This window comes from Mustelus asterias, chromosome 7, assembly GCF_964213995.1.
Source record: "Mustelus asterias chromosome 7, sMusAst1.hap1.1, whole genome shotgun sequence".
Taxonomy (NCBI): Eukaryota; Metazoa; Chordata; class Chondrichthyes; order Carcharhiniformes; family Triakidae; genus Mustelus; species Mustelus asterias.
In genome coordinates this window covers 132,300,276-132,313,545 of record NC_135807.1, presented here as the reverse complement: position 1 = coordinate 132,313,545, position 13,270 = coordinate 132,300,276, and the positions used below count along the sequence as shown (strand labels likewise).

The 13,270-nt window shown below is 47.6% G+C and overlaps 1 long non-coding RNA gene across 1 annotated transcript in view; it reads right to left on the bottom strand.

Moving 5' to 3' along the window:
- Window positions 1-204: 204 nt before the first annotated feature.
- The window catches only part of LOC144495958 (uncharacterized), a 76,293-nt gene continuing 63,227 nt past the window's right edge, over window positions 205-13,270 (bottom strand). The window contains exons 3-4 of the long non-coding RNA XR_013498366.1: window positions 6,016-6,204; window positions 205-612 (exon numbers count right to left, since the gene is read on the bottom strand). This is a non-coding gene — a long non-coding RNA (uncharacterized LOC144495958). The remainder of the gene's footprint in view (window positions 613-6,015; window positions 6,205-13,270) is intronic.

Genomic DNA, 13,270 nt, shown 5'->3' with positions numbered 1-13,270 from the left:
TACAGAGGCTGTGAGCTCTGCAAAGCACTTCTGGTCACATCACGCCATGCAGCGTGCATTCAAAAGGCTTCCACACCTCATAAAACAATTGCCCTGCCACCTAATAGTCAGGCTGCACTATAGACATTGAAAAGCACATTATTGGCCACTATCATTACAAGCAAATGACACTTAAATCAATTTTTTTTAACATTTAATTGTGCACAGAGTTCTGTCATTAAGCAGCAGCTAAAATGTTTTTTTTTCATTCCTGACAAATCAGTCTCAAATACTCTCGCTTAACTTTACAGAATGTTTGCTGCGGTACATTATCTAATCCTTGCAAACCAAGTTAAATAATAGCAAGTCCAGATTCATAATTAAAGTTTTCAGTAGAATTTTCTCTCCCTTTTTCTTTCTTAGCAATGAGATATTAACGTTGCCCGGAGTCTTGCACTAATACCAGCACTTCTGTCGCTTCTGTGAACTGGCTGTAAACGACATTGTTGTACATTAATGAAACAACCTCAAAATGCCTCAGCCGTCTGTTCATTATACTGTTACATCGGGAATGCCAAAGTCAGGAGCAACAGTGATCAGCAGACTGTTTCCGTTTCCTTAAGTGCATTATCTCTAAAATGTGAACATTAAAAGCAATGGAATTACTGTGCGGCCCAGAGTAGAGACTTCTATTTATAAGCCAACGTTTACAAAATAATTTAACTTAATTTGGAGCTGAATTAATCCAAGTTGACCTTCTTGTACACGTGTATGTGAACAACACAGACAGGACTTTTAACAATCACATCTTGTATAGAAACAGTGGGTTCACATGGGCTCCACTGGGTGAGGGCTTGGTCTGGATATAGTCAGTTGACAATTGTGCTTCTTTCTCGAGAAGGGAAAGGATTAAAATCGTGACATTTAATTGAGTTCTTATATCCCGGATGGACTAAATCTTCTGTCTCAGAATTGTTCTTGGAATTTCACTCACTCCTTGTTATCCTCATACATTTCCTGCCCATTTCATTTTTTTGACCTGTTATGTTGTCGCTCTGGTGACTCTTGTTCCACATGGCCTTTAGAGTTACCAAGAAAAGAATCATAGAATCCCTGCAGTGCAGAAGGAGGCCATTCAGCCCGTTCAGTCTGCACCGGCAATAATCGCACCCCGGCCTGTCCTTAAAATCGCACACATTTACCCTCCTATTCCCTCTAACATACACATCCTGGGTCACTAAGGGGCAATTTAGCATGGCCAATCCACCTAACCTGCACATCTTTGGAACTAAGGAGCAATATAGCATGGCCAATCCATGTAACCTGCACATCTTTGGACTGTGGGAGAAAAGCGGAGCACCCGGAGGAAACCCACGCAGACACGGGGAGAACGTGCAGACTCCACACAGACAGCGACCCAAGCCGGGAATTGAACCCAGGTCTCTAGAGCTGTGAGGCAGCAGCGCTAACCACTGTAGCACCATGTCGCCCAAAAGAGCTTTAACCTTTGGTCCTGTTTGTAGGTCTCTTGGGTTACAAAGACATAAGACCTGTAATTAGCAACTTCTTTATTGGCCTCACATTGGTAATTAGTGTGTATGGCCTACAGCTACTTAAGGCAAGAAATCATTCCATTTCCCATCAAAGTGCACCCCACCCCATCCCCCCTCCATCCCTCTCCCCTCCACCCAAATTCCTTCCCCTTTCACTACAATTGCATCTACCAGACTGTCCTTTATATGGAACTAATAATCTGAAATAAAGACATGATGTGGAGATGCCAGTGTTGAACTGGGGTGGACAGGATCAGAGGTCACAAGACACCAGGTTATAGTTCAACAGGTTTATTTGAAATCACAAGCTTTCGGAGCGCTGCTCCTTTGTCAGGCCACGTGGAGAGAGGCACACAGGCACAGAATATAGAGGCGGAGTGACAATAGCCCGACACTCACAGGTAATCAAGAGTGTCAATGGATAAGCACATAGAATCATAGAGTCCCTACAGTACAGCAGGAGGCCATTCGGCCCTTCGAGTCTGCACCAACAAGAATCCCACCCAGGCCCTATGCCCATAACCCCATGCATTTAACTTCCTAATCCCCCTGACACTAAGGGACAATTTCGCATGGCCAATGCACCTAACCAGCACATCTTTGGACTGTGGGAGGAAACCAGAGCACCCGGAAGAAACCCACGCAGACACATGGGAGAACATACCGACTCCGCACAGATAGACAGCCAGGAATCAAACCCGGATCCCTGGCACTGTGAGGCAGCAGTGCTAACCATTGTGCCAACGTGCCGCCCTGTAATTCCAGTTCCCTCACCCCAACCAACCACGGCACTACTCCCACTGTCCCACCACCACCTCCCTTCCTTCCACCTCACTCCCCCCTCCGACCCTCCACCTTCAATGTACACCTTGGGATCTTGAAGTCATTATGCTAATTGTCTCATGTATATGGCAATCAATACTCCCACTGTAATATTTTCGCTCTGCTGTCCCAGAGCAGCGTAAGGAACAAGCTGGCCAGAGATTAGATTATCAAGTATCATGAAACTGTCTGCAACTTCAAAGGCCTGCACAGCAAAGGAAACCATAGTTTATCAGCGCTATAACTGTGCCATGATTATCTTTCATGTCACGCAGATGTAGAGCAGTATGGAGGGATAACTCAGGGTCTGCCATGATAGCAGAGGCTGAAACTACGAGCTGACGGGGAAATATAAAAGCAGTGTTTTGCGCGGAGCGTAAATCATTAGTTTTGAGTCAGATATTGACAGTGAGCAGATTCTCAAGTGTGCTAACTGCAAATCCTACAATTCAATATGTTTTTGCATCCAAGCAGTGTGTGTCGTATTGATAAGAAACACAAGATTGTCCCTTTTTTTTGAAACATGGTTTTCACTGTGTCAACAGATTGTTAATAGTCTGTCAAAGAATGATGCATTAATTGTCAGTAAAACTGTGAGATGTTTGTCCTCAATTATTCCACTCGTGCACCGCCAGCAAGTCGTCTCAGAGAAATGGCTTTTCCAGCGAGCAGACAAACAATGATCCTTCGCAACAAGATGCTTCCCGGTGACATCATTTCCTCCAGGGAGGGTGCGGGGACAGGGCAGGGTGAGGTGCAATATTTCTATGTATAGGATCGTGCATTTTGTGTTTGGCACATGTCCAATTTCACCCATGTAGTTTGGTTCAAGTTGGGCGGCACGGTGGTGCAGTAATTAGCACTGCTGCCTCACAGCGTCAGGGACCTGGGTTCGATTTCCGGCTTGTCACTGGGTCACTGTCTGTGTGGAGTTTGCACATTCTCCCCGTGTCTGCGTGGGTTTCCTCCCACAGTCCAAAGATGTGTGGGTTAGGTGGATTGGCTATGCTAAATTGCCCCTTAGTGTCAAGGGACCTGGCTAGGGTAAATATGTGGGGTTATGGGGATAGGGCCTGGGTGGGATTGTGGTTGGTGCAGACTCAATGGGCCGAATGGCCTCCTTCTGCACTGTATGATTCTATATTCTATTTTCTAAGTTTCTAATTTCAGTGATACAGTGTCCAATTCAAGAAGGAGAGAAGGTCCCATCCCCACATAGTTTTTTTCCCTTCCCACTACTTTGTACGTATATTGCTGCGAAGAGAGATATGTTTTCATCTTGCATTTCTCAGGACAAAACAAAGAATGCCAAATTTCAAACCATCGCAATAATTTGTACTATCTAAGATAATCCTTTTATTCTTTTATTTATTTGTGGGACATGGGCATCACTGGCTGGCCAGCATTCATTGCCCATCTCTTGTTGCCCTTACAGAAAACTGAGAGGCCGAGGTAGAGTGGACGTGCAGAAGATGTGTCCATTAGTGGAAGAGACGAGAACTCGATGGCACAACCTCAGAGTGAAAGGACGCTCCTTTATAACTGAGATGAGGAGGAATTTCTTCAGTGAGAGGGTGGTAAATCTGTGCAATTCATTGCCACAGTGAACTGTGGAGGCCAGGTCATTGAGAGTCTTTAAGACAGAGATAGATAGGTTCTATAAGGGGATCAAGGGTTACAGGGAGATGGCAGGAGAATGGGGGTAAGAATCATATCAGCCATGGGCGGCACGGTAGCACAGTGGTTAGCACTGCTGCTTCACAGCTCCAGGGTCCTGGGTTCGATTCCCGGCTCGGGTCACTGTCTGTGTGGAGTTTGCACATTCTCCTCGTGTCTGCGTGGGTTTCCTCCGGGTGCTCCGGTTTCCTCCCACAGTCCAAAGATGTGCGGGTTAGGTTGATTGGCCAGGTTAAAAAAAAAATTGCCCCTTAGAGTCCTGGGATGTGTAGGTTAGAGGGATTAGCGGGTAAATATGTGGGGGTAGGGCCTGGGTGGGATTGTGGTCGGTGCAGACTCGATGGGCCGAATGGCCTCCTTCTGCACTGTAGGGTTTCTATGATTCTATGACTGAATGGCGGAGCAGACTCGATGGGATGAATGGCCTAATTCTGCTCCTATATCTTATGGTCTTGGAGGGCAGTTGAGAGTTTTAAGCTTATTTATTAATGTCACAAGTAGGCTTATATTAACAGTGTGAAAATCCCCTAGTCGCCACACTCTGACGCCTGTTTGGGTACACGGAGGGAAAATTTAGCATGGCCAATGCACCTAACCAGCACGTCTTTTGGGCTGTGGGAGGAAACCGGAGCACCCAGAGGAAACCCACACAGACATGGGGAGAACGTGCAGAATCCGCACAGACAGGAAGGAATTGAAGGAAGCAAGGAATTGAATCTGGGTCCCTGGCGCTGTGAGGCAGCAGTGCTAACCACTGTGCCACCGTGCCACCCTTGAGTCAATCACATTGCTGTGACTCTGGAGTCACATGAAGGCCAGACCAGGTAAGGATGGTAGATTTCCTTCAACAAAAGACATTAGTGAACCAGATGTATTTTTCCGACAATCGACAATGGTTTCACGGTCATCAGTAGATTCTTAATTCCAGATTTTTTAAATTGAATTCAAATTCCACCATCTGTCGAGGCGGGATTCGAACCCCGGTCCCCAGAACCTGCACATCTTTGGACTGTGGGAAAAAACCAGAGCACCCGGAGGAAACCCACGCAGGCACAGGGAGAACGTGCAAACTCCACACAGACAGTGACCCGAGGCCGGAATTGAACCCGGGTCCCTGGCACTATGAGGCAGCAGTGCCAACCACTGTGCCATCGTGCCGAACAGCGAACTTAAAACTACAACCAGGCAATAATTGACTCTACGGGCACGATTTTACCATCACGTTGTGCCTGTTTTTGGGTGCGAAAACCTGGTAAAGTCGGGTGTGAAGCGGGTAGCACAAACCCTGCCCACCTCCACGCTGGTTCCCCCTTTACCAAGGCCTGAAAATGGCCGCGATCGGGACTGCACCTGAAATGGGCACGATGGCCATTTAAATACATTTGCATGCATTTAAATTGACTTAATTGGCTGCACGTCCAACTTTACCAACACTCTCCCCTTTACCACCGAGTTTGCCCATCCAGAATCGGCGCGAAACAGACATGCTCCATATAAGTCTGATTCGGGCACTCCATCAGTGAGGGTTAGTGAGGAGGTAAGTGCTGAGCATCTGACAGCACTCTGCCGGGAATTTGTTGGTGGTGGGGGTGGGGGGGGGTGGGGGGGGGGGGGGGGGGGGGGGCGGGGGGGAGGTGGGTCCGCTGCCACTCTGCCTGAGATCGGTGGAGGGGAAGGGGAGTCCGCTGCCACACTGCCTGAGATCAGTGGGGGGAAGTGGGGTCCGCTGCACTCTGCCTGAGATCAGCGGGGGTGAAAGGGGGAAAGGGGCCCGCGATTGATCTGGGTGGCAGAAGGGGTGGGGGGATAAGGGGGTCAGTAATGTTGTGGGGGTGGGGCAATGTCTGTGGGGGTCAGGGGGAGGCATTATCCGGCCCAGAAGCGATGTGGCAGGGAAGACGCATTCTATCATTCTTTTTGCGCATGTGCATTTAGAGGTGCCGATCGGGGCTGCAGGATGTCGAGCGCGTTTAGCCCCACCCACCGGCTTGTGCAGCGCGATTCAGAATCGCTGATAGTTTTGCAGGCAGGGTGCTTATGGGGGCGCCTGAGAAAGGGTCTAAATGTCGAATCTGAAACATTCCCAGTTTCAAGTCCGCCCAGCACTTAGAATCAAAATGGTAAAATAGGGCGCTACATGTGCCTCTCCTGGCAACCAACCAGCAAGACAGACCTAGGAGAGAAAAAAAAGAGATAAATTAAACAGATTATTTTAAAATGGCTTTCTTTGTAGCTTACACTTTGTGAGTTCTGTGTAACGTCAGATCAGAGGGCAGCAGCAACATCACATATATGGGAAAGAAAAATGGGCAATTATAATTTCAGAAGCAAAGGACATATTCAGTAGTTCCATTTATTAATCAGAATGTCTACCGAATCTAACTGATTAGATTTGCACAAAACACAACCTATTTTCTGCAAAAAACCCACCTCGATCTTTTCCACTATTCTCACCCCAGTGCTTTTTCGGTAGAAATTACATTGGAGATAAGTCCACTGCGAGATTCTGTGTTTCTCCTATTTATGTTTACTTTCTCTTCGCAATATTCAGCATTTTAAATTTGATAAGATATCATCATTTTTTTACTTGCCCAAGTTAAATGGTGGACATGTTTACATAATTTCTAAAAATTGAAGAGGAAGTTCAGTACACTTAAGTATTCATGTTATCCAGCCATTAAAGGCACGACATGTTTCCTGTGTGTCTGTGCCACACAATGGAAATATTCAGGCTGCCTTTGATCTGAAATTTGCAGATAAAATTGTATCATTAAAGCAATATTAGCTTTTTCCCTTTCTCATAAGTCTAATTTTCTATTTTCCATCTCAAGATGGAGGCACCTCTGACTTTGTGAAAACAGCCAATATTGGATTAAATGCCCGTCGTGACTACTCCCTCCCTTTTTATCTCCAGTGTCCGACTGGTCCCAGCTATCACCCAAAGTCAAAACGACCGCCTCTGCCCCTCACCCCCATCCCCCCCACCCCCACCCTCCCCAACTCAGCCTCCTTCTCCTGCTGTGTTTTTTCAGGACTGAGGGAAGAGGTGGTTATGACAGACAATCCAAAGCCTCTCGGTCGCAAAATAACTTTGCACATAAGGGGTGAATAATCCAAGACGTATCTGCTTTTAATCCCTTTCACTGCTATTGTAGAAAACCAATTTCCACAACAGCAACGTTAGCAAAAAAAACACCAAGATTGTTTTATTGGCCTCCTGATCACTCACTGAGCACATCTCCAGCGTTCTCAGCCAACTGAATTATACCGCAAATCAAGGGCAAACCTTTGCAGAGATTTGTAATTTCACTGAAAACATTTTGGCCGGAATCTTACCACCATTCACGCCGGCGGGATTTTCCCATCCCGCCACAGTGAATGAAGTTTTGGCTGGCGGCCAAATCAACAATACCCTCCCTGCCCAAGATGCCAGGCTTACTGGTTCCGGGAATCCATGGGCCTTCCTCCCTGCAGTCCTGGCAGTAGCCACTCATGGGCCCATGGAGATGCCAGTGGTTTCAGAGGGCAGGACAATCCCCCCAGTGAGGGGCCCCGAATCCCACTTGCCCCTCGGTAAGCCTGTCCACAGCATGTTACGGCTACTGGGCGGGCCAACGTGGAGCAGATTGTCTGTGCTTGGGCGTGAAGGATGGTCACTGAGGTGAGGACCCCACACCACCTCCCCCTCCCTCCACCCCACCAACACCCAAAGGTGACTAATACAGGTGAGACTTCCCTACAGACACAGTTCAATTCTTTCTCTTCTCAAAAAAGAAGCAGAAAACATGTGGTGGAAAAGGAGGTAAATTAGGACAATCAAGGACTGAGACGCTAAGGAAAGCTTATTTAGTTATTAATCACAAGTAAGGCTTACATTAACACTGCAATGAAGTTACTGTAAAATTCCCCTAGTCACCACATTCCAGCACCTGTTCAGGTCAATGCACCTAACCAGCACATCTTTCAGACTGTAGGAGGAAACCGGAGCACCTGGAGGAAACCCATGCAGACACGAGGAGAATGTGCAAACTCCACGCAGACAGAGACCCAACCCAGGAATCGAAGCCGGGTCCCTGGCGCTGTCAGGCAGCAGTGCGAACCACTGTGCCATAGTGGAGTTCTGTGAGATTTATTAAAAGAAAAGAACTAACATTGATATCTTGTTTGACCTCAAAGGAAAATGCTACATGCATAACATCCACAAATGAAATGGATCCTTTCATTCCTTTCCAAGAACATTATCGTTATAATGTGTTTTCTCTTTTTTCAAATTTTGAAACATGTGGCTTACAAACGACATTACGTAAATGCTTGATGTTTATTATTCCTTATCAATTTGTTCGCTTGCGTGACCTGTCCAGTTTTCAATGGGTTACATGTGTATATGCCACAATAATATTTAACTCAACTTCCATTCATTAACCTGATCTGAAATTAATGCATTCTCACACAGATGCAGTGCACAAATATTAAATCTGATGAGTTTTCCTGCAATGCTGTAGCTCTTTTCTTTTCTTCCATCTTCTTCACTCCCCCATATCTTCCAAAAGTTGGGTGAAGGGACTTGACGTAGACTTTTCCCTTAAAGCTGTGACCACTGTTGTGTTCAAATTCGATTTGTAGTCCATTGGTTAACCCTGTCAGAGACCATAGTGTTGTATGAGAAACATTTCTGCAGGACAGAGGCATTTACCCACAGTATCCCACTCTTCAATTCAAAAATGCTTGACCCAAAACGCAGTACCCAAACGGGGAAGACCAGAAATCAAAGGGGGGGTCCAAAGGCACATTGGAGTAAGGGTCACAGGATGATGGGTCACAGGATGATGGGTAAGGGTTACAGATCACTTGAGAAGAGGGTGAAAAAAGCAGCAAAGGTGACCACAACCAGGCCCCTCCTTCATTCCAGACCTTCAGTGATTGGACTCCTGGCACCCTTCACTTTTTCTAAATGGCAGCGTGACAGAAAGGTCAGGAATCCCCCACCCCTCCAGCGTCATATAAGTTTTTTACACAGAGGGTGGTGGCCTGAAACTCGCTCCTGGGGGAGGTAGTGGAAGCAGATACGATCGTGACTTTTAAGGGGTATCTTGATAAATACACGAATAGGATGCAGGAAGAGGAATCGTGCAAAACCCCAACTTTAAGAAAATATAATCATAGAATCCCTACATAGAATAGAATCATAGAATCATAGAATCCTACAGTGCAGAAGGAGGCCATTCAGCTGATCGAGTCTACACTGACCACAATCCCACTCAGGCCTTATCCCCATAACTCCATGTATTTAGCCTAGCGAGTCCCCCTGACAGGGCAATTTAGCATGGCCAATCCACCTAACAGTGCGGAAGGAGGCTATTCAACCCATCAAGTCTGCACCAACCCTCTGAAAAGCATCCTATCCAGGTCACCCCCGCCCCTTCCCTCCACCCCCACTGCCCTCCCCCTCCCCCCCAATGCCCCTACCCCATCCCCACAACCCAGCACATCCATCATAGCTAATCCACACAACCTACACACTAGGGGCAATTTAGCATGGCCAAGCGACCGAACCTGTACATCTTTGGACAAGGCAGACATGTTTTCCCTGCTACAATATGTCCTACCACTTGCCGCTGAGTGGCAACGCAAAGGAAACCCAAGCCAAAAAGTCTTATAAAGAAAGGTACCAATTTATATTCAGAGATTGAAATGCCAGCTTGCTTCAGTCCATAGTTTGTGTGCCTTTCAAGATTCAGGCTGCACACAAGGACTCGAATGCAGGGCTAATGGGACTATGGCATTGATAGAGGTTCTATCTGTCAAATAAGAAAGTAAACTTAGGTAGTGATAAATTTGGACAAGGCAATTGCTAGCTCATTGTTAGCGTACTGGATGAGATTTAGGTGATGCATTATAAAAAACATAGAGGACATACAGTGTGGATTCATCAGGTCACTGCTAAGGTCAGGGAACTATGGTTACTAGAAGAGAACAAAAGAACAAAGAACAGCACAGGAACAGGCCCTTCGGCCCTCCAAGCCTGTGCTGATCATGATACCCTAGCTAAACTAAAAAATACCTTCTGCCCTTACTCGGTCTGTATCCCTCTATTCCCTCCCTATTCATGTACTCATCCAGATGCCTCTTAAATGTTGCGAATGTGCCTGCTTCCACCAACTCCTCTGGCAGTGCGTTCCAGGCACCCACCACTCTCTGCGTGAAAAACTTTACCCGCACATCTCCCTTAAACTTTCCCCCCTCTCACCTTGAACCTGTGCCCTCTTGTAATTGACACTTCCACCCTGGGAAAAAGCCTTTGACTATCTACTCTGTCTATACCTCTCATAATTTTGTAGACATCTATCAGGTCTCCCCTCAGCCTCCGTCTTGCCAGTGAAAACAATCCTAGTTTTATTCAACCTCTCCTCATAGCCAACACTCTCGAGACCAGGCAACATCCTGGTGAACCTTCTATGCACTCTCCCCAAAGCTTCCACGTCCTTCTGGTAGTGTGGCAACCGGAACTGCATGCAATCAGTGGTTTGGAACACTGGACAATTTCCAATGGATAAAAGATTGAATGACAGTTTTTCAAATTATGAAGGGTTTACGACACAAAGGTTTAGGAAAAGCAATTTCTCAACATTGAAGAGTCCCTGACATGGAATTGTCAATTTTAAATTATGCGTGGAAAAGTGTGGACTAAGATGAGGAATTAGATTTTTTTGGAATTTTTGCACCATGTGGAGTAACAGAGAGAGAGAGATACTATCATATAAGGAAAAATGGATATACATTCAAAGCTAAGGAATTTGGGACAGTTGGAAGAGAACTGGGCAGTGGGACTCATTTTGAAATGCAGTAGAAATGAGCCAGCACGGACACAGCAGGCCGAATGGCCTCCTTCAGTGCTGTAAACCTGAAGGATTTTCCACACACTCTACGGCCTATTTTGTGGCTGAAGGAAAGCTGCCAGCAGCAAGATCTTCTGATCCCGTCGCTATCAACGGGGCTTCCCGTTGTTCCGACACTCCAACACCACGAACCCACAGCAAGTGGGGGGGGGGGGGGGGTTGCCATCAGCAGGACTGGAAGATCCCACCAGCAGGATTGGCCGCCCCCTAGGGTCAGAAGGATTTTCTGCATGGGTGGAGATTGGATCCCACACTTTGAAGAAGGGCAGGGAATTAATTATTCCGGTGTCCTTGGCCAACATTCCCCTTTCAACCAATGACAACAAAAGCAGCATAGGTCATAGGTCAGCTGTGGGGCCTTTGTGAACTGGCTGCCATATTGCTTGCATAACAACATTGACTAATTTCAAAAGTAATGCATTTCATGGGATGCAACCTGAGGACATGGTAAATGGCATTTAAGAAAAGGAACCCCATCCCCCACTACAATAATAGAATCCCCCCCCATCACAGAGGCAGAACCCCCAACACCTCCCCCACAGACTCTGTCCTCCCCCCCCCCCCTCGGCACTTACCCCTGACATTGCTAGGGTACAGCCCAGGCATGACCCTCTGCCCCAAGGGGGCTTACTCACCTGTGCACCCCTCCAACTGTTTCTGCTCTCCAGGGACACAACTTGGGGGAACATGTCATAATACACATCAACGTGCACCCACACTGACGTGAATGGTCTTAGAATCCCTACAGTGCAGAAGGAGGCCTTTTGGCCCATCGAGTCTGCACCGACCACAATCCCACCCAGGCACTATTCCTGTAACCCCAAGCTAGTCCCCCTGACACTAAGGCGTAATTTAGCATGGCCAATCAACCTAACTTGCACATCTTTGGACTGTGGGAGGGAACCGGAGCATCTGGAGGATACAGGAAGAATGTGCAAACTCCACACAGACAGTGACCCGAGGCCACTATTGAGCCTGGGTCCCTGGCACTGTGAGGCCGCAGTGCTAACCACTGTGCCACCTTGCCATCCTGCAGTCTAACGTCAGGTGACAATCAGACGCAAAAGTATCTCGATTGGTAATTGGATGTAAATGAGGATCCCAAATGGGGGTGGAGTGATGGCGAAGGCGGGGGGGGGGTGCCCTGACAAAGACGAGTGGGGTCAATATTGAAGAAGGGGTTTGTTCAAGGGGCAGGCAGAGGGGTAAGGAGGTGGATGAAGAAGCTGAACAATGGAAGGCAGAGGGAAGATGGCGGAGAGGGAAGCTGGATCCCGATAAGGCTACAGGAAAATCCCACAACTGGCAGAAGGGGGTGGTCAAACAGATCAATATGGCACCAGGAACTTCGAACCCGCCAACTGTGGGCGGCTGGATGCATAAGCTGTCGTCCCACTGGGTGACTCAGAGGGGAACTCACCTGTGCATAATAGTAATGAAGAGCCAACAGTTGGCCACCGCAGGATCCCGCCATTCTGGCCAGTGGGTGAAGCAACGTCATAACTACCTGCTGCCAACATTAAAATGGAAGATCTCTGCCCCATCAATCTACTTGCCCCTGTCTGAGGAAAGGCCAGAGAAAATCAAGAAATGTCAGCAATGCCCTCAGCATCGTGGGCATAGTTGGTGGCACGATGGCACAGTGGCTAGCACTGCTGCCTCACAGAGCCAGGGACCCAGGTTCAATTCCGGCTTCGGGTCACTGTCTGTGTGGAATCTGCACGTTCTCCCTGTGTCTGCGTGGGTTTCCTTCGGGTGCTCCGGTTTCCTCCCACAGTCCAAAGATGTGCAGGTCAGATGCATCGGCCGTGCTAAATTGCCCCTTAGTGTCTTAGGATGCATAGATTAGGGGGATTGACAGGGTAAATATGTGGAGTTACAGGGATGGGGCTTGGGTGGGATTGTGGTCGGTGCAGACTCGATGGGCTGAATGGCCTCCTTCTGCACTGTAGGGATTCTATGAGTTCTGTGAGCATAGCGCCACAGTGGAGTGACATCTGGATTGCTTGCTGAAATTCTGGGATGCTGCTTGAATCCACAACCTTCTGTCTGAGCGAGAGGCATCCTACTCACTGAGTCCAGAATGATATTGAGGAGCCTCCCTGACAGCTGTGCACAATTGGAAAAGTGCTTCTCTAACGACACCCCCAAGCAAGTTACCTACCACTGAAGTTAAATTAATGGTTTAGTTTCCTTTTTTAAATATAGGTACCACACAGTCTCTTTAGTCTGTGGGAACAATCCCAAGCCTCAGGGGAGCTGTTAAATATATGAGCCAGTGGTTTGCATAATTACCACCCCATCCCTTCCCCCCCCCACTGCTCCTCCCACCATTTCTGGACC